The sequence below is a fragment of the Macaca thibetana genome, chromosome 18 (assembly GCF_024542745.1).
Source record: "Macaca thibetana thibetana isolate TM-01 chromosome 18, ASM2454274v1, whole genome shotgun sequence".
Taxonomy (NCBI): domain Eukaryota; kingdom Metazoa; phylum Chordata; class Mammalia; order Primates; family Cercopithecidae; genus Macaca; species Macaca thibetana.
In genome coordinates, this window is record NC_065595.1 from 16,350,707 (window position 1) to 16,372,378 (window position 21,672).

At 38.0% G+C, this 21,672-nt stretch overlaps 1 protein-coding gene across 1 annotated transcript in view; it reads right to left on the reverse strand.

Moving 5' to 3' along the window:
- The window catches only part of SERPINB7 (serpin family B member 7), a 54,650-nt gene extending 38,765 nt beyond the window's left edge, over positions 1–15,885 (reverse strand). Inside the window, exon 1 of the mRNA XM_050767118.1 lies at positions 15,822–15,885. The gene's annotated coding sequence lies outside the window, so the exon portion shown is untranslated. The remainder of the gene's footprint in view (positions 1–15,821) is intronic.
- Positions 15,886–21,672: the final 5,787 nt, after the last annotated feature.

Below are 21,672 nucleotides of genomic sequence, written 5' to 3' on the forward strand. Positions count from 1 at the left end.
TCATTCACGATAGCTAAAAACTTGAAACAAACCAAATATTCCTCAACAGGTGGTTAAATAAAATAAAGATAAATTGTGGTATATCCAAACAATGGAATACTAGTCCGTTTTTTTAAAGAGCAAATTATTGATACACTCAAAACCATGAATGAATCTCAAAATCACTAAAACAAAACCATAATCTGATCTATGGTAACAAAGAGCTTAGTAGTAGACTGGGGCCAGGCATGGGGAGAGGACAGATGGCAAAGGGACCGGGAGGAGTTTTGGGGGTGATAGAAGCATTCTATAAACTGATGGTGGCAGTGCTTTCCTGGGTGTGGCAATGGGGTTTTGCATTTGTCAGAGTTCACTGAATTACATTTTAAATCGACACAATTTGTTATACATAACTGTAGTTCAATAAAGCTGACTTTTCAAAACCTTAATAGGAAGAAAGACATGCAAAATGTAACAAAAAGATCTAATTATATTGCAAATGTATGAAACGAACTCACTGAAAGGGAAAAGGAGTGAACCTAAGTGATTTTGGAAATGAGTGGAGTTTGTAAGACTAAAGGCAAAAGAAACTGCACGTAAGCACTGTGGCCCGGTCAATAAAGGTGTTTCTCACAGGAGCACAGTTAAATAATTCTGATATCATTATAGTGGAATGGAAAGATTAAATAAATGGATGAAAGATGGTGCAAGTCAAATTTTCTCACTATTGGAGCGGAAGGTTCTAGAAAAGCAAGAAAAGAAGGGTAGAATGATCTACGTAATTAAAAAAATGAAGAACAGTCTCAAACCAATAATCTATACTTTCGCTTCAAGAATCTAGAACAAGAGCAAAATAAACCCAAAACACACAGAAACAAGAAAATCATAAAGAAAAGAGCAGTAATCAATAAAAACAATACAGAAAATCTATCCAAAAGATAATTTCCTAAATCAATCAGTAAGATTTAACCCCTAACAAGACTGTCAAAAAAAAAGAAAGAGAACATATAAATTCTCAGTATCGGGAAGGAAAGAGACCTACAGACTTCACAGACACCGCAGATATTAAAAGAATTTTTTAAAAAACACTAAGAATAACTTTATGCACATAAATTTACCAACTGAGAAGGGCTAGACCAAAGCTGTGAAAAACTTCAAACTACCAAAACTCACCCAAGATTAAACAAATAACCTGAATAGTTCTATACCTATTAAAAATTAAATGTGCAGTTTTAAACCTTCCAAAAATAGAAATCTCAAGTCCCAGATGATTTTCTTAGAGAGTTCTACCAAATATTCAGAGGAGAAATAACACCAGTATTACACAATCTCTTCCAGAAAACGAGAGATAACACTTTCCAACTCATTTATGAGGCCAGCATTACCCTGACACTATAATCAGACAGAACACAAAATGAAAACTAGAGAAAAATATCCCTGATGAATGTAAAGGGAAAAACCTCAATAAAACATTAGTGAATGAAACCCAGCAATACATAAAAATTGTAACACATCACAACCAAGAAGGAATTATAACACATCACAACCAAGAAGAATTTATGTTAGTAATGCAAGGCCAGTTCAATATTAGGAAGCGTGTTAGTATAATCCATTAACACTCCAAGGAAAAGGCCAGGGAGGAAATACAGTCTTTCTTTTATTTCCCACAGACTCAACTGTAAGACCTGGACAGAATGTGTAGATGGATATTTGAAAACTCTAAAAAGTAAATATCAACAGACTGATCTGGGAAGAACAGAATTCTATATACAAACAAGACAATAGTGAGTTTTCCCCTCTATTATTCCCATTCTGAATAAATACATTTATTTATTTAACTCAGCCCACCCCAGAACTCTGAATTGAGTATTGTGAAGCAGACAGAGTGAAATCCAGGATAAGCCCTCTTGTTCTGGCTTCAGTAGCAGAAAAGAGAGCTCTAAAAAGTTCAGTGAATGTGGGGGAAATCTCTGCATATATTTTTTTTCTCTCCATTGCCTCTATTCTTTCACCTCACAGTCCCCAACTGGACCTGTGTAGGTCCATGGTTATCCAGCAAGAATGGCCTGGAACGAGAGTCTCTACTCTTTTCAGCATAGGACAGGAGAAGGCTAACCATGCTGTGAACAAGATATAGAAATGGAGACGAGAAATGTAATGGATTTATGCAAAGTGTATTTAGCAGAACTTGCTGATTGGATGTGGAAGGTAATGAAAGAAGTAGAATAATCACTTCAAGGTTCTTTGGTTTATATAACTAAGTAGATGCTTTGCTTTTTACCGAAATGCAGATAACTACAGGGAATTGAAAGTTGTTTTGATAATGTTACGTTTGAGCAGCCTGTAGATGGTAATGTCAGACAGATAGTTTTATCCAGTTCAGGAAAGAGGTCAGGGCTGGGGCTGAGATGGTAGCAATCAGCATATAGATATATCTTTTTAAGTCGGGAGATGATAAGTCATCTTGTTTGCTTTGGGAATCATCTGGTGGAAGAATAATAGATGGGGAAGGAGAAAAAGAAAGATAATTTCAGAAGAACATTCCTGCAAAAGGTGGGCTATAGTATGATCTCCAAGGGCATGAGCAAAATTTAGCCTTCAGTGCAAACTGGACCACCTCAACATAGCATCCCTGACCTGGAAAGTCCAGGAAGTGCTATGCCATGATTCTCAGTAAGTTTTATTTGTTCAACAATTTATTGAATGCTTACCCAAATGTAGGCCATGGGTATATACATTTTTGGAAAAAATAAAACATGATGCCTTCTTTTAAAAGTTAGGAAAAACAGGAATTTGGTAAACAAACATACACACTGTAGCCAAGAATGTTAATACCCAAGATTCATTCCCCCTCTTTTTCTTTTAAAAGAAACCAAATTATTTTTAGTTGAAAGAAAACTAATGGAAAATGGGAGAAGCCATTGTGCCCAGTTTAAAAACAAACTAAAAAATTCCCTCTTCCCTTGCAGATGGGGAGGAACACGTGTCTAAATTCTGACCAATAGTCATGCAAGTAGAAGCTTCTGTCTGTGGCTTTCAGGAAACTTTTCCAAGAGTTTGTTAGGTGCCCATTTTATCCTATGCTCTTCACTGCTCTTCCCTGGAATGTAGGATGCAGGAGGTAGAGCAGCATCCTTGTGATGGGGGGCAGCGACACTGAAGGAAAGAACAAAGGAATTACAGAGACATCTGTCCTGATAGCCTTGAGCCACTAACAGCAAGACCAGTAACCACTTTTCTAACTCTAAACTTCTAATTACATGAGAAAATGCTGTTTTTTCAGCTGCATGAAACCTGTCAAATTAATCCTAATATATTAAACACACGCTATAAATAATAAGTGCTATGAAGGAAAAATATCAGTTTCTAGAAAGAGAATAATGGGTTGGTAATCACTTATTTAGATTGTAATGTCAATAGAGGTATTTCTAAGGAAATAAATCTAAGTCAGGATCTAAAATATAAGAATGGAGCTGGAGTGTATGAGCAGGAGAGGAAGGGAGAGAGCATTCTAGAAAGAAAGGACAGCAAGAAGAGTGGCATAGGATGAGGAAAGCCAGGGACTGTGTAGAGGCTATAGGCCGTCAGAAAGAATTTGAATTTTCTCCTAAAAGGGAAGTGAAGCAAGTGAAAGATTTTAAGCAAGAGATGGCTTGTTCTTATTTTGCTTTTTAAAAAATAATACTCTAGCTGCTCTAGAAAACAAATCAGAGATGGACAAGAGTGGAAACAAAACAAACAAAAGACAAGTTATTTGAACAGAACAGGCCAGAAATAATAGGGATGTGGACTAGGGAGTGCCATCAGAGATGGAGAAAATGTACTCCAGATAAATTTAGGAGGTAGAATCTTCAGGCTACACTGATGGATTTTATAAAGAAAGGGAAGAAAATTTAAAAAAAAAAAAAAAAAAGGTAACATCTGGACTTATGGCTTTGGAAATTGAACAAGAGTTTCTAACATTTTTCTAAGAGGTGGAATATTGCAGAGAATGAGATTTGGGGACTTAAGTTTGAGGTGCTTATTGGCTATTCACATATAGTTGAATTTACAGTTGTGGGAGGCGACTATAAAGGAAAGAACAAAGGAATCACAGAGAGGTCAGAAGATTTTATTTGTCATAAATAAATTATGCAATTTGTTGATGGCCTTTTACATTTCTGGTGATAATTTTTACATAGATGTAATTTATATGTCTACATAGTGAAAAATATATCATTTTTTCTGTGATTTATGTTTAGCAACTCCTTTCCTACTCTGTGATCCAGTGCCTAATTCCTCACCTCTTCTGGTAGTTTATTTTGTTCTATTTTCTTGCCTTCTGTAATTTTTAGATATGAGGTGATGACATACATATGTAATAATAATAATAGTGGTTAATCAAATATACCGCTGTTATATCTTTAAGTTCTCTTTTCCCAAAAGACGTGTGATACCCATTCATCACAAGCTGTTGTAACTATCTAACAGTCTATTTCTGAGCTACACTCTGCTCCATTCATCTGTACATTCATTTTTTTCGCCAATTAAAATTGTTTAATAAGAGTATGTTTCAGTGTTTAGTAGGAAAAGTCCTGTATAATTGCTCATCATTTTCAAAACATTTTTACCATTTCACTCATTTAATTTTTCCAAAGGAATTTTAAATTTATTTTTTGAGAGAAATATCTGACTAGAGAATATAGTGAGTATAGTGGAATTATTTATTTCTATGATTTTAGAAACACATCGAGTCACATGTTACTTAAGAATAGCCTTGGTGCTCGGGAACAGCCCCTCCTGAGAGATGAGTGAGAAGTTTCCTCTTGACTCTCCACTCAGCAGCCACATAGATAGGGACAGCCAGAGTTCAAAACCCCTTTGTCACTCATATGTTTATTTGAATATGAATTAGTCAGAATACAATTTGTTTTTGAAATCCCCAGACACAGTAATTGGGCTAAGGCCCACAGAACAGTAGAGTGGTAACACCTTCTTAGATTAGCAAACCAAATCCCACTGCCCTCACGTCATTTTACCCGAGACATTGGGAACCATCGCTGTAAGTGATTGAGAAAAATCCATCCAAGTCTATCAGGTTAATAATCACTCATAAAAATTCAACTCTTGGGAAAATTTGTTTCTTTTCCCTAAAGGTTGAGTAAGCTTCACTCCAGGGCCTGCCTCTAATTTAGTTCATACCATAGAAATGGCATGCAGAGTTTCTGTTTTCATAACTTGGGAAATACTACACAATTGTATTGTAATGCAATTCCCTACAGTGACCCATTTAGTAACACAGGTCAAACTTGTTCTTTTCTGGGTTCATTGACCTGAAAAGCATTCCCAAGTCATGGAATTCTCAGAGAATAGCATGGTGAAATGTTAGGATTTAAGACATTAGAAATGTCCTTGATTTAGTAAAGTAATTACTGCATGTTCACAGGACACGATCTGTAATAAAGAAAAGTAGCTACAATATTCTTTATCCAATGGCCAATAATTTCTGCCTCATTAAACCCAAGTCAAAGGCATCAATGAAAGCTGCAACTCATTCTTTAGCCCTTAACTTCCTTCTCTGACTTTTTATTATTTAAGGTAGTCTTTGTAAGTGCTTCGTATTTCTATAACACTTTAACATCAGATACTCAATTTTTGGATTAGTAACATCCTTTAGGCAGCACGTGATGAATTTGACCACTACCAAATTTAACTTCTGGCTATGACTTCATCAGAATTATTTTAAAAGAAGACAAACCTATTTTTAGATCCTCTCATAAATGAAAAGTGGATTACTTACCAATTTTTTAATATTATAATATTTAGACCAGCTCCAACATAAAACCATTTTAGATTGAAAATGATTAAATACTTACATAATACCAGCAGAAATTCTAAGAACAGTTTATTCTAGTGACTAAATTACTTTCTGGATGATGTATTAGTTGTTTCCACTTGTTAGCATACTATTTCTTCTTGTTAAAAAAAATAGTAGCAGGAAAGTTGAAGCACAGAACATGGTAGAGATATAGAATTTTCAACAATTTCCTGTAATACTCAGAAAAATTATGTCAGCATTTTGATTATGAAAAGCAGAGGCTCATATGTTATTAGCAATGGTGCCCAATCTCAGTCCAGAGCAAGATTTTCATCTACCTTGTAGTCTAACCCAAATTCAACCAAATTCCACAGTTAGAGATATATGTTTTACGCTACACTACAGTACTAGTGTAAAACTGTAGATGTTTTATGTGACATCTACAGTAAAAGGGGGGCTTTTTACTGATGCAATCTAAAAATAGGAATATGACCTAACCTCAAGGTAAATGTCATCTACGTCTTAATCCACAATTTTCTGCTAATATTATGAACATGCAGGTAATTAAATTTAATGTTTACTTTAAAATATTATCTTGTTATATTTATACAACTCCTGTTTTATGATCAAATAGTGGTGGTCGAGAAATAAAAATGAATCCAGAAGGCATTGCTGACTCTCATGAAAGATATCATCACATTAAATGACTCTTCTCATAAACATTTGTACAAGGAAAGTAAAAGATTAAAAAGTGCTCAAAACCACAGAACAAGTGAGTATCAAATGTGTTGACAAAGATCAGGCCTTCTAACTCTTGTTAGTTTTCTGCTCTCCACTCCCCGAGAGATGGCGGGGAAATAAGGCAAATCAGATCCTTGGCACATGCAGTTCTCCTGACTGTGCCCAGCTAGTATCCTCAATACATATAATCTCTTCCCATTTCCTTTCATCTCATAAGTATATCCAGGGGGCCTCAGTGTCTCCAAGCACCTGATATGCATACCAATGCACATAATCTGTAAATCAGACTCAATAATAGTAGAATGTTCTGGGCAAGAGAGTTCTGAATCAACCTACAAAGACTATCTCTCCAGAGATAAGAGAAAAATATTTCAATCTTATTTTAGAGAGCAGCCTGCACATTAAGCCAAAGAAGATAAGTATAGTAGAACTAATTTTAATAAATTTGCCCATTGAAATCCTTCATCCAATGGCCTTTTCCCCCTCCAACCAATAGATTCATTCATCCTCTCATTGACTGAACAGATTTTCATCACAGGCCTGGTGGGTGCTGGGCCTGGCACTGCAGTGCAGGGTTACTGTGGAGCAGAAGACCCAGTTCTTGCCCTCCATGGGCCCACAGTCCACTAAGGGAAACAACTCACAAGCAATTACGTGGTGGCATGAAAAGTACCATAAGCGATGCTGTTTGGACAACCTGGAAATAGATGTCACTGAGTCCTAGAAGAATTAGGAACTGTTTCCACAGAAAAGTAAACCTGAAAGATAAGTTGGATTGGGTCAGGCCTAGGACACAGAGAGGTGGCCCCAGCAGGACATGACAGGTGTATTAGTCTATTTTTGCACTGCTGATAAAGACATACTTGAGACTGGGAAGAAAAAGAAAAAGAGGTTTAGTTGAACTTACAGTTCCACATAGCTGGGGAGGCCTCATAATCATGGCGGGAGGTGAAAGGCACTTCCTACATGGTAGCAGCAAGAGAAAATGAGGAAGAAGCAAAAGCAGAAACCCCTGATAAACCCGTAAGATCTTGTGAGACTTATTCACTACCATGAGAATAGCACAGGAAAGACCAGCCTTCATGATTCAATTATCTCTCCCTGTGTCCCTCCCACAACATGTGGGAATTCTGGGATATAAAATTCGAGTTGAGATTTGGATGGGGACGCAGCCAAACCATGTCATTCTGCCCCGGCCCCTCCAAATCTCATGTCCTCACATTTTAAAACCAATCATGCCTTCCCAACAGTCCCCCAAAGTCTTAACTCGTTTCAGCATTAACCCAAAAGTTCACAGTCCAAAATCTCACCTGAGACAAGGCAAGTCCCTTCTATCTATGAGCCTGCAAAATCAAAAGCAAGTTAGTTACTTCCTAGATATAATGGGGGCACAGGAATTTGGTAAATACAGCCATTCCAAATTGGGGAAATTGGGCAAAACAAAGGGATTACAGGGCCCATGCAAGTCTGAGATTTAGCAGCACAGTCAAATTTTAAAGCTCCAAAATAATCTCCTTTGACTCCAGGTCTCACATCCAGGTCATGGTGATGCAAGAGGTGGGTTTCCATGGTCTTGGACAGCTCTGCCCCTGTGGCTTTGCAGGGTACAGCCTCCCTCCCAGCTGCTTTCATGGCCTGGTTTTGAGTGTCTGTGGCTTTTCCAGGCGCACAGTACAAGCTGTCAGTGGATCTACCATTCTGGGGTCTAGAAGACGGTGGCCCTCTTCTCACAGCCCCACTAGGCAGTGCCCCAGTAGGGACTTTATGTGGGGGCTCTGATCCCACATTTCCCTTCTGCACTGCCCTAGCAAAGGTTCTCCATGAGAGGACCACTCCTACAGCACACTTTTGCCTGGGCATCCAGGAATTTCTATACATCTTCTGAAATCTAGGCAGAGGTTCCCAAACCTCAATTCTTGACTTCTGTGCACTGCAGGCTCATCACCACATGGAAGCTGCCTAGGCTTGGGTCTTCCACCCTCTGAAGCCACAGCCTGAGCTGTACGTTGGCCCCTTTCAGTCACTGCTGGAGCAGCTAGGACACAGGGCACCAAGTCCCTAGGCTGCATACAGCACAAGGACTCTGGGCCCAGCCCACAAAACCACTTTTTCCTCCTGGGCCTCCAGGCCTGTGATGGGAGGGGCCGCCATGAAGGTCTTGGACATGGCCTGGAGACATTTTCCCTATGATCTTGGGGATTAACATTAGGCTCCTTGCTACTTATGCAAATTTCTGCAGCCAGCTTGAATTTTTCATCAGAAAATGGTTTTTATTTCTATCACATAGTCAGGTTGCAAGTTTTCTAAGCTTTTATGCTCTGCTTCCCTTATAAAACTGAATGTCTTTAACAGTATCCGAGTTACCTTTCGAATGCTTTGCTCCTTGGAAATTTCTTCCACCAGATACCCTAAATCATCATTTTCAAGTTCAAAGTTTCAGAAATCTCTAGGGCAGGGGCAAAATGCCACCAGTCTCTTTGCTAAAACATAACAAGAGTCACCTCTGCTCCAGTTCCCAACAAGTTCCTAATCTCCATCTGAGACCACCTCAGGCTGGACTTTATTGTCTATATTGCTATCAGCATTTTGGGCAAAGCCATTCGTCATGTCTCTAGGAAGTTCCAAACTTTTCCATATTTTCCTGTCTTCTGAGCCCTCCAAACTGTTCCAACCTCTGCCTGTTACCCCATTCCAAAGTCGCTTCCACATTTTTGGGTATCTTTTCAGTAACACCCCACTCCTGGTATTAATTTACTATATTAGTCTGTTTTCATGCTGCTGATAAAGACATACATGAGACTGGGAAGAAAAAGAGGTTTCATTGGACTTAACAGTTCCACATGGCTGCAGAGGCCTCAGAATCATGGTAGGAGGTGAAAGACACTTCTTACATGGTGGTGACAAGAGAAAATGAGGAAGAAGCAAAAGTGGAAACACCTGATAAACCCATCAGCTCTCATGAAACTTACTCACTATGACAAGAATAGCATGGGAAAGACCAACCCCCTTGATTCAATTACCTCCCACTGGGTCCTCCCACAGCACATGGGAATTCTGGGAGATACAATTCAAGGTGAGATTTGGGTGGGGACATAGTCAAACCCCAGGTCAGGGGTAAGAGAAAACATGGAAGCCCTTCCAGTTACCAGATGAGCTACTGGTAAAAGGCAGAGAGGGACAAAATGAATAGAAAGAAAAAAATAATAATGGAAAAAGAAAGCCTGGTACTACAATAAAAAAGAAAAGAAGGATTCTTAAAAGTTGGTTTTGGAAGGAAAAACCTACATATGCCCAGAGAGGCCTGTGTACTCTCGGTTAAACTCCTTTGTCATGTTTTTCTGTGAAGGAAAATAGATATTGTTTTCCAACTGTCAATTTTAATTGGAAAATTTTTAAACAATTTTAATTCTATAAACAACAATGCTCCAGCTAATGGCATTACTGACCCTTGCCTACTCACTTTTTTAAAAATTCAGATTACAAATCACTTGGAGAAACACAATACATTTAGTAGTTAAACACCAGCTTTAAAAAACAAAAATGAGATGAATTAAAATATAAGATAGGATAGGATAGATCAGAAGAGTAGAATAGAATAGGATAGATCATGAAGCCTACTCATAGCAGGAGCAAATGTTGTTTTGTTTTGTGTTTATGCACCCATGCATATGATCAAGTAGAAAGTTATTAGGGGGTCATTATCAAAATGACTTGACAGCCACTCACCAAGAAGTGGGTCCACATCTAGTGATGATTCCACTCAAGGCTTGACATCCCTTTAAAATTCTTCTTAAACATTTAAGGCTTAATATGGAAACTCTTGGACCCTACCATGCAGCACAGTTCTTGCTCTTCAAGCTTTGGTACACTTGGACTCTGTGAGGAAGCCTGTGATGAGCTGGGCTTTCTGCCAAAGCAGAGAGTATAACCCTCACAGTGTTCATTCTTCTTGATGAGAGGGTAGAGGGCTAGAAGGAGGTGGGGGCATCACATGGTGTCACCAAGATTGTCATGAGGATTTCCTTTGTAAGCTTTATAGCAGAGACCCAGATAATATGACCTTCTGGTCACTGGAGGGAGCAGGCCTTAAAGAATTCTTTTCTTATTATAAGAAATATCCCTGAAATATCTTTCTACAATCAACTGCTACCTCTCCAGGGGCCAGATACAGAGGATTTGAGACCAGCTGACAACAGACACATTATTCTTATTTAGAACCAGTTTCTACACATGGGTAGATTTCCCAGTGCTTCAGAGAATCAGAGCTTCTTTAAGAAAAGGGTTCATGAATTTTTGCTTCACTTTATATTACCTGATCTTTTCTAGACAGTAAAAAATTTGGTCACTATAAAATTGAAGTCCTAACAGGCAGAAAGTGAACAAGTATCTGAAGAAATAGATATTTGTTCCATTGCTGTTGGTGGTGTCTGCTTCTGGGCATAGTTGCTTTTGGGATAAGTCATGGTAACAATGCTACTAAATATTTCTGGGGGTTTATATCTTTGAACATTTTAAGATCACGTTGATCATGTCTTTGTTATCTGCTATATAGGCCAAAGTTGGCAATGACAATGATACAGTATGTGTGTTTGTGCATGCATGCATGTACTTTAGAGAGAGAAAGAGGGAGAGAGGGAGAGATAGACAGAGACACAGAGAGGTACAGAGAAGCTAAGCGCCATGAGAATGTGGCAATATGACAGTAACACAAAGTATGAAGAAATGCTTATTAAAATAGAAGGACAACACACCCTTCTGATTCTCCTGATGAAGCTACTTGTACTTGAGAGAGCAGATTAGCGATCCATAGGCAATCAAGAAAGGAACCCTTGGCAAAACCTAGGAAGGCAAAGTAGATTCTGGACCGAAGGGGTGCTCTGCTATTATTTTGTTTAGCGTAGTGCCAGTGCTTACAGTTAAATGAAAGATTAAGCAATGCATTGTAGAAAGTTACAGAATGTGTTTCATTAGGAACTCCCTAGAGCAGAGAGTGGTCAACTTTTTCTGCAAGAAGCCAAAGAGTAAATATGTTTGGCTTTGTGGGCCATATATCTATCCATCACAATTCAATTTTTCAGTTGTGGCATTAAAGCAGACATAGGAAATATGTAAACAAATAGGCATGGCTGTGTTTCAATAAAATTTTACTTATGAAATCGGGTGTCCAGCCAGTTTTGGACCAAGGGCCAGAGTTTGCTAACCCCTACCCTAAAGTCCTGGGCAAACGACATGGTTAAATCTTGACAGATCTGTAACTGACTTTACAATTTATTGCGCCAGTTAAACCCAGCAACAGATAATAGCAAATTAGCATCTCTCTTGACTTTCACAAGCATTGATATTATTAGTACTATTTTGTTTTTTATTCCCATTTTGCAGCTGAGAATTGAGATTTCAAGCTATTCAATTGCTTTTCCAAGGCTATTCATGTTGTAATGGATGAGAGGGGATTTACACACCATTTTTTGACTTTATAAGAATCAGAAAACCTGGAAGCTAAATTTTCATTATGTGGCTGATTGAATTTCCTAGACAAAGGATGTGAAGCTCAGAGTGGGAGAAAATGTTTGCAATCTATCCATCTGACAAAGGTCTAATATCCAGAATCCACAAGGGACTTTAACAAATTTACAAGAAAAAAAAAAAAAAAAAAAAACAACTCTATTAAAAAGTGGGCAAGCACATGAACAGATACTTCTCAAAAGAAGACATTCATATACTACTAACTCTTAACATGGAATAGAAACTTTCAAAAATCGTGGTAGCAATTGAAATAGGAAAAGGTATAGAATTGAGTGAAGGAAGGCTTTTAATTCACTTTATTGCCAACTACAAAGAAATTAGAGTCTTTGTAAGTGTCTTCATTTCTACTCACAGAACAGACACACACACACATGCACACACACACACACACACACACACAAGCTACCCCAAGACCCTGGAAACAACTGGCAAAATCCAAAATACAGGACAGAAATATGGGAGGAAAACAAAGTGCCACGCCTTCCCATCCTAGAGATCCTAGATGTTTATTAATGCGCTCTAATCTCACAGAATCTTCTTCTCAAGCTCCTCAAATTATGCCAAGCATGAAGGAGGAAACCTCCACCTATCCTCCACCCTGATCTCTACCAAGATGGAGTGGAGACCTGGGCCCACTCTATTGGATAAGAGTGAATGGCTGTTTGGCTTTAAAAGATCTTTAATAAGAGACCGGTTTGGGCTTATTACTGCATTGCTGTGTCCTCACTTGATCCCTCTGCTGAGTCCTGCACATGAGTCTGGAACTAAACCACTCACAAACTGGTATTCCGTGTTCCATGGACAGAAAGACAAGTTACTCTGTGATGTGCAGGAAAATCCATTCCAGTTTGCCCAAACGTTTCACACACCCACACAGTCTAATGATTTTCTGGTATCTGGTACATGGTAGAGTTTACAATTTGAGATTGAAACAGGTAAAAACATGTGGAAGAAAACATTTCTGGCCTTAGCTTTGTATCTGCTAGGGCATGTTCTTGTTAGTTAACACCTGTGTATGTTGAGGAAAAGCACCTACTTTTAAACCACAAAAGTTCATGTGTAAACACTAAATATATTAAGTATATGAGTGTGTGTGTGTGTGTAAACCCTATATATATATATTTATATTATATTGTATTATGTTGTAAGTGATGTGTGTGTGTATATATATATATATTTATATATCAATGAACATTGTTACTATTTGTTTCCACCTTTCTTAACTCACTATAAAGACCTTATATAAGAACTTTATACTTTTTAGTCATGAAATGATTCATTTAATGTCAATAGTTGAATAGAAGTTTTTGTTTTAGAGACAGGGTCTTGCTCTGTCACCCAGGCTGGGGCGCAGTGGCATCATCATAGCTCATTGCTGCCTCAAACTCCTGGGTTCAAGCAATTCTCACACCTCGGCCTTCCAAGTAGCTGGGGCTACAAGTATACACCACCATATCTAGCTATTTTTAAAAATTTTTTGTACAGACAGGGTCTTGCTATGTTGCCCAGGCTGGTCTCCAATTCCTGAGCTCAAGCAATCCTCCCACCTCAGCCTCCCAAAGTGCTGTGGTTACAGGCGTGAGCCACTGAACCTGGCCTAAGTAGGGACTTAAAACTTTCTTCAAATTGCAGATCTGTTAAGCATAGCTTGCTTCACAAATTCATCTTTTTAAATGATACTTTTTCAAGCGAATTTTGCTCAGCTAAACCTCAAACTTCAGTGTCTGGTACTGAAACAAGCTAGTTATGAAACAAGAATGTCAGTAGAAAGAAACGAAGCTATTCTCATTTTAGTCTTTGACTTTTGTCCCTATCCATGCCTCCTGCAATCCAAAAATTGCTCTTGACTTCTCATAAAGAAAAATTGAAAACAAGGAGCACATGAAATGAAATGAATCCATGAAAAATGTATTTTTCATCCATTTCAGAAGAAATAGAAGAAAAAAAAAAAAGTAAAGGCCTCTAACTATAGCCTGAAACACCACCTCAACTTAAGACCTCAGTTTAAACATTGCTGGGCACTAGAAAATTGTTAGGACATTTTCCCTGCCTGTCCTTCCAAAGTCCGTGATCTAGAAATACATTTGAAAATCAGGCTACAATGTAGGAACAATGATGGTGGAAGTATTTGTAAAGTGCTTTGCGGAGGTGGAAGAGTTACAGAAGGCTTGGAATGGAAATGATGCTGAAACTCCATCTGGCAGAGGAAGGAGACAGACTAGCGAGGTCCACTGGGTAGAGGGTGGGGCTCCAAGGGAGGGAATGATACCTGCATGTCCTGCCTGCCCCTCTAACTTGAGTCTCTCTCGGGACCACCGTAATGACTCGCGTTACCTCTGACCAGCGTCTTTGCTCCTCTAGGGAACATCCTTAGACTACAGGGCTCATACCTACTAAATGCCTCTTATGATGATCTCTTTACTGATGTTCTCCTCAGCATTACCTATGGCAACAAGACCAAGTTCAGAAAGGAAAACATAATCTGATTAGTTCTCCAAGAACAAAGAAGACAATCTGTTTTCATTTTGTAACAAACCCGAACCCAGCCTTTATTCATTCAACATAATTATTGAATACATATTCCCCTGGAGTGAAATTTATTTCTTCCTAATTCTATCCTCTATCAATCTCTAAACCACATTTCAGACAAATGGTAGACTTTATAACTCCTTAAAAAAATCTTCCAGCATAGATTTATTTAAACTCTGTCAAGAAATCAATGCGATTTTATTTATTAATGTAAGTAAACTACTATGCTTATAAATTAGCATTAAAAACCCTGCCAAAGAGTTTGGATGAAAATCTTCCAGATACAACTATGATTAAATACAAGATGTCCTGCTGTTACCATTTCTGTTCCAACAGCCACAGATTTTAGGATCCTTTCCCTTCCCATGAGCAGCCCACATTCTAGTTTGTCTATATTGAGGGCAAAAATATTAGCAGAGATGTCAAGGTTGTAAGTCATTGTAGAAGACAGTTGTAAGATGGAGATATTCTAAAGCTCAGCCGTACATGGTTTGGGATTTTTTGGAGAACCTATGATTGTGAACCATTCTCTCAAGTACTAAAAGTGCCTCATATTACTAAAAATTTTTTTGAAACCTCAAACCTCTCAAAAATGTTGCTCAAGTTACCAAATATCATTGATAAAAATAAAAATATAATTGACAAGGAGTGTCCAATACATAGCAGACCTCTTAGGGAATTATCATCATGGTTGTATTGTGATCGACCTGGGAGTTGGCATGTAACTTGTCACCTGGGTTGTGAATCATTTGCTTAATAAAAAAGTAAAACTAGCTTATAAATATCAATTCATTCATTCACATATATTTAATCAGTAGGTCTGTGACACCAGAGATAGAAAGCCCAGACACAGGTAGTAGATATAGTTGGTGTGTGAGCTATATTTTATAAGCTTAGGGGTCTATTCAGCAGTCGGTAGGCATTTCTTCTTTCAAAAGGTAAGGAATAAAGCTGAACTTTCTCTATTAAATATGTTGGCCAATGTTTTAGATGCTGCCGTCATTTGTCATTTTAATCCCCAAGATTAGTCTACAACAACCATATGGAGAACAGAGATTGACTGTGGTTACCCTGGAAAGGGGTATGTGTCTTCCAGAATCCCAGATGCTAGAGGTAAAGCTGTTGTTTTGACAGCAGGTGAATACTCAGGGCATGCAGCACCTCAGGCACTAGGGGCTGTCCATCCATCCTAGGGAATCTGAGCATACTCAGAAGCCTAGAATAACCCAGTATAAGTAAGAACGCCACTCACCTCCTCTCACTGCAGTCTGCAGCCTTCACAGCTGGGCTTCAGTTCCTCCTGCTTCCTACCTCCTAAGACTTCTCACTCCTCCCAGCACACCTCTACCAAGGTTCGGGGAAAATTCCCCAGACTTCCCTTTGGCTCAACTCCCAAGGGAGAGGTTGATGACAGCAGCAGCAGTGGTGACAGCACTGAATGAAAAGTCCCTCCTTTATCCCAGACTGCACAAAGAGGAAAAATCATGGAGGGAACATCAGGAAGGGTCTCCACGGGGCTTTCCTGTCCAGCTCAGAAAGGCACTTGGCATCCCCCAACTCTGCAGGAAGCACAGAGGAGTGCCCCAGGGTATCGTGTTGCTCATCCTTCCATTGACCAACAAACCAGAGAAGCAAACATTCTAAAGACTTTCCTTTCACATTCCCATTCCAAATGTGTGTGCCTGGACGTAGGGCAAGTTGTAGCCTGGGAGTCAGGAATCAGAGCCAGCAGGTTAGAACCAGGGAAGGACGCAGGAGGGAGCCAGAGCCAGGAGAAGAGACTTTGAACAATCCAATCCTCCACCCAGGACCAAGGTTAGATGCCTAGGTTTTATCTATTTCCATGACAGTCATGGACTAGGGTTAAAATGGTCTCCCTGAACGATGAAGTAACTCAAGTCACAGATCTCATGATAAGCTTGCAACATATAGTGGTTTTTACCAATATCAAGTGGCAATATACAGCTCTGGAGAAACACTGACAGCCCACAGCAGAGACCAGATATTCTGAGCCAGACTCAAGATATACCTTCCAGAAAGTGTGCCCTTAGATGCAGAATACATGAGGTAGGGTGTCAGAGCTAAGGCTTAGAGGCACACAAACCTGGGTTCCAATTCTAGCTCCCCATCTTGGACCCATGTGACCTTCAAGAGGCTCTTCAACCTGTCTGTATCTTGCTTCACTTGTTTGAAAAATTGGGAAATTTTTCATAACGTCATAGTTAAGAGGATTATAGGTAACATGTAGAGTACTTAGTACATAGTAAGCACTTGATAAATGTAGCTATTAATATAATAATAGGTTGAGACAGGAAAATCCAGGATGTATGAGTACTCCACCTATCCATATATTGCCTATTACTCAAGGCCACCCGAAGTTCCACCATTTCCATCATCTTCCAAATTATTATGAGACTATATTGAGTTCTTCATTTCTTAATAATATTATTTCATTGTATGATTTTACTAAATATTTCCACTGCTGTATAATTTTAGGTTGTCACTCAGAAGTCACTACTTACGTCACTTATAAGTCACTAAATACAAAATATTTTCCTAAGCACAGAAACCAAGCCATGCTGTTTTAAAATCTACGTTGTGTTGAACATACTACAAGAAACCTGGTAAGCACTTGATAAGTAGGTGCTTAAATAATTGCATTACAGGTACTATTTTGGTTGGTCATGATGATAAATATCTGTTGTAAACAGCTTAACAGTTCCTGCATTACCTTTCAGAAAAAGACCTTTCATTTTTTGCACTGCTCCATCATCTGTATGGAGAATACAAATCTTACCTATCATTAAAATATTGCCACTTTAACTTTGATATTGAATACAGTCATGGCCCTCTGAGTATGGAGACATAAATATGAATCACTATACTCTCATATATTCACTAGTAAAACCATTTCAAACCTGTGGGGGAAGATGAGGTTTGGCAACACAGATGTCATTCTCACCCGCCTCATCCTATTCCCGATGTAATGTTATTAGAAAAGACATAAAATTTGTAGTAAGGGAAACCTCCATCACTGTTGATAAGGGAATAATGTCATTACCAGAAAGTTCATGGAAAGATAACCAGAGTTCACTTGCAAATCACCATTACAATGAGCAATGACCTTGAGGGAGCAGGCGATAGAAGCCCCGCCCTCCACACCTGAACTTGAAAACAGAAGGGTGGACGTGTGAGGAAGATGGTGCAGGCAGCAAGACCAACCAAGAATAGCTTCATATGGAATCTCTTTTGCTTATAAAGTGATGGGATTTGAGGGCAGAGTGACAAAGGATCCTAGAAATTCAGATGGATATAAGGGCAAAAAGCCCCTGAAGAGGGATTTCCTGAGATGATAAGACATGTCTTTATAGTGAGTAGTTGGCTGACAAAAGTGGCCTTGAAAACCAGATGTGCAAAGAAATTCATCATTGGCAAGGTTTTGGAAGAATGAATTCCCAAAGTGGCTTGTTATAAATTAGTGAATAAAGCAGGGTTGTTACAGTCAAAAGTGAACTGGATGCCTGGCTACAGAAGACTCTGCACCTAGATCAAGTGTTTGGAAAACAACCAACACCACAAGAAAAAAGGAAAATAAAACAAAAACAATCAAAACAGTGAAGTGACTGCACAGAAACAAATTCTCCCTACTAGGCTTGCCCATCACCCTGAATCTCTTCTTCTGTCCTGACATTTACAACAGTGAATTAGTAAAGTTTAAGTACTGATGACATTTACAAAGGGATCAAAAAAAAAAAAAAAAATCAAAGTATGTGAGAGACCAGAAAAAAAAAATTGAAGAATGTAACAGGAAGAAATGAAGGAACACTTAAACAGCAGGATAGATATATCATGTTTATGGAATGGAACACTCAATATTATAAACATGTCAATTCTGCCAAATTTTCCATCACTTTTTTTTGCTATTCCAATCAAAATTTAGCAGTTTTTTTGGTGTATATGTGTTTGTAAATTGCCAGGTTGATTCTAAAATTTATATCAAAAGAAAGAAGGCCAAGAATAATGAAGACAATCTTGAAGTTTAAAAATGAAATTGGAGTCTTACATTAGCAGATGCCAACTATAAGGCTACAGTAATTAAGACTATGATATTGGTGCAAAGATAGGCAAATAGAGCAGCAGAATAGAAGAGGGAGGCCAAAAACAGACCAGCCAATTTCATGTTGCTTTCAAACAAAGTCACCATCAAGCAAAGGAAGAGGGACAAAGGGTCTTTTCAGTAAATGGTCTGGATCAACTGGATATCCATACTTTTTTCAAAAAATGAAGTTTAATCCATATTTTACAGGGGTCACAAAAATAAATTTCAGACATCTTATAGATCTAAAGGAAAATGATTTAACAATAAGACTTTAGAAGATAACAAAGGGGAATATCTTCGTCAACTTGGTTTAGACAAAAATGTTAATGGATCACAAAAAGCATTAGCTATAAAGAAAAAGAACAATAAACTGACTTCATTAAAATTAAGAACCTCTGGTGATCAAAAAAAAACTCCTTTAAGAGAAGAAAAAGACATGCCACAGAGTGGTAGAAAATACTTGTAGAGCTCCCAGATAGCTTCTAGATGGTGGAGGTTCCAGGAGGTTGGCATGCCCAGGGAGGACATGGAAGCTCCATGACCCTTCCAATAAATAAATAAATAAATAAATAAATAAATAAAATATTTGCAATAAATATTTCTGAAAAAGATCTACTATCCGGAATGTATCAAGCACTTCCACAAATCAATAATAAAAGTAAAAATAGCCCAATAGAAAATGTCAAACAGGAACTTCACAAAAAATTTGAACAGGAACTTCACAAATGAGAAAATCCAAATGTCGAAAAGCTTATGAAAAAATTCTCAACATCATTAGTCACCAGAGAAATGCAAATTAAGACCACAGTAAAGTACCACTGCACACCCATTAAAGTGAGCATTTTTAGTAAGACTGGTAATACAAGTGTTGCTGAGGATGTAGAGGAACTGGAACTCTCATATACTGCTGATAGAAGTATAAATTACAAGAACTACTTTGGACTACTCTTGAGAAGTATCTTGTAGAGTCAACCTTAGGTCTCTGTTATAATCCAGCTATTTCAGTTCTCAATAGAAATGCGTACCAAATTAGCTGCATATTCTGCTTATTTCATGGTTTGCACCCTGTATACTGAGTGTCAAATTTCAGAAATGGGAAGAACCTAGTCTCCTTAAAATTCAGTATGTGCAAGCAAAATCTTGACTTTCTTTTTTTAAATTATACTTCAAGTTCTGAGATACATGTGCAGAATGTGTAGGTTTGTTACATAGGTATACACGTGCCATGGTGGTTTGCCGCACCCATCAACCTGTCATCTAGGTTTTAAGCCCCACATGCATTAGGTATCTCTCCTAAAGTTATGCTTCCCCTTACCCCCCACCCCCAACAGGCGCCAGTGTGTGGTGTTCCCCTCCCTGTACCCATGTGCTCTCATTGTTCACCTCCTACTTATAAGTGAAAACATGGCGGTGTTTGGTTTTCTGTTCCTGTGTTAGATTGCTGAGAATGATGGTTTACAGCTTCATCCACGTCCTTGCAAAGGACATGAACTCATTACTTTTTATGGCTGCATAGTATTCCATGATGTATATGTGCCACATTTTCTTTATCCAGTCTATTATTGATGGGCATTTGGGTTGGTTCCAAATCTTTGCTATTGTAAATAGTGCTGCAATAAACATACGTGTGCAAGCATCTTTATAGTAGAACGATTTACAATACTTTGGGCGTATACTCAGTAACGGGATTTCTGGGTCAAATGGTATTTCTGGTTCTAGATCCTTGAGGAATCACCACACTGTCTTCCACAATGATTGAACTAATTTACACTCCCACCTATAGTGTAAAAGCGTTCCTATTTCTCCACATCCTCTCCAGCATCAGTTGTTTCCTGACTTTTTAATGATCGCCATTCTAACTGGTATGAGATGGTATCTCACTGTGGTTTTGATTTGCATTTCTCTAATGACCAGTGGTAATGAGCATTTTTTCATGTTTGTTGGCCACATACAAAAATGTCTTCTTTTGAGAAGTGTCCGTTCATATCCTTTGCTCACTTTTTGATGGGGTTGTTATTGTCTTATACATTTGTTTAAGTTCCTTGTAGATTCTAGATATCAGACCTTTGTCAAGACTTCCAAGACTATTGACATGACTGTGAGTCTAGAAAATTGATTAAGAAACCTCAGTGGTGTCTTTGTTCCAGATCCTATATATTTTCTTCATGAAGACAGCGTACATGGAAAGCCTACAAGGTGGATATGAACAATCAAGGAAGTAAGTAACCCTCAAATATTATTCCTAAATATTGTCTCCTGCATTTCAATTTTAAAAATTAAGCAAATAATAAATATACATTAATAAGGAATTATTTATATAAATCCTGCTGTATCCCATAAATGAATACAGTACAGCACTTAATAATTATTTTGTGGAGAATGCTTATTGAGAGAGATATGCTAAGAATATGTTAAATACAAAAAGAAATTTAACATGGTATATGTAATATGATCCTTTCTAAAATACAAATTTAGATATATGTGAATATACACATAGGAAAATTCTGGAAGAATATTTGCATAATTTTAACAAAGTTTAGAGTTGAGGGAAGAATTATTAACAAGCTATTTCTTTGTGGTTTTCTGTATTTTTACATGTTTATGCCACTGTATAAATTTTTATAAATAGACCTCTTTATATTTTCAATGAAATTAAGAGTGTAGAACCTATTCCACTAATTATTGTTGGTATTTTTTCCCAGTATTTTCAGAACATAGCTTTTCACTTTAGAAATATTAAAACTGAGGTGCAAAAAGCTTCAGTCTGGGAAAGTAAGTAGCCATCAGTAAAAAAATATTATATCTAAAACTGGTCAACAGATAGTAGATGTAGAGTAGATGTATATTCTTGATCATCTAAGAATGAAAAATGAAGCCAGCAAAATAGCAATTTGGCCTAATAACACAGCGTAATTATAGAGCAAAAACAGATCCTGAAGTTTGAGGACAAGAGTTTGAGGAGAAGCAGAATTAGCATTGTCTCAGAGAATCTCCTCAAAGGTAC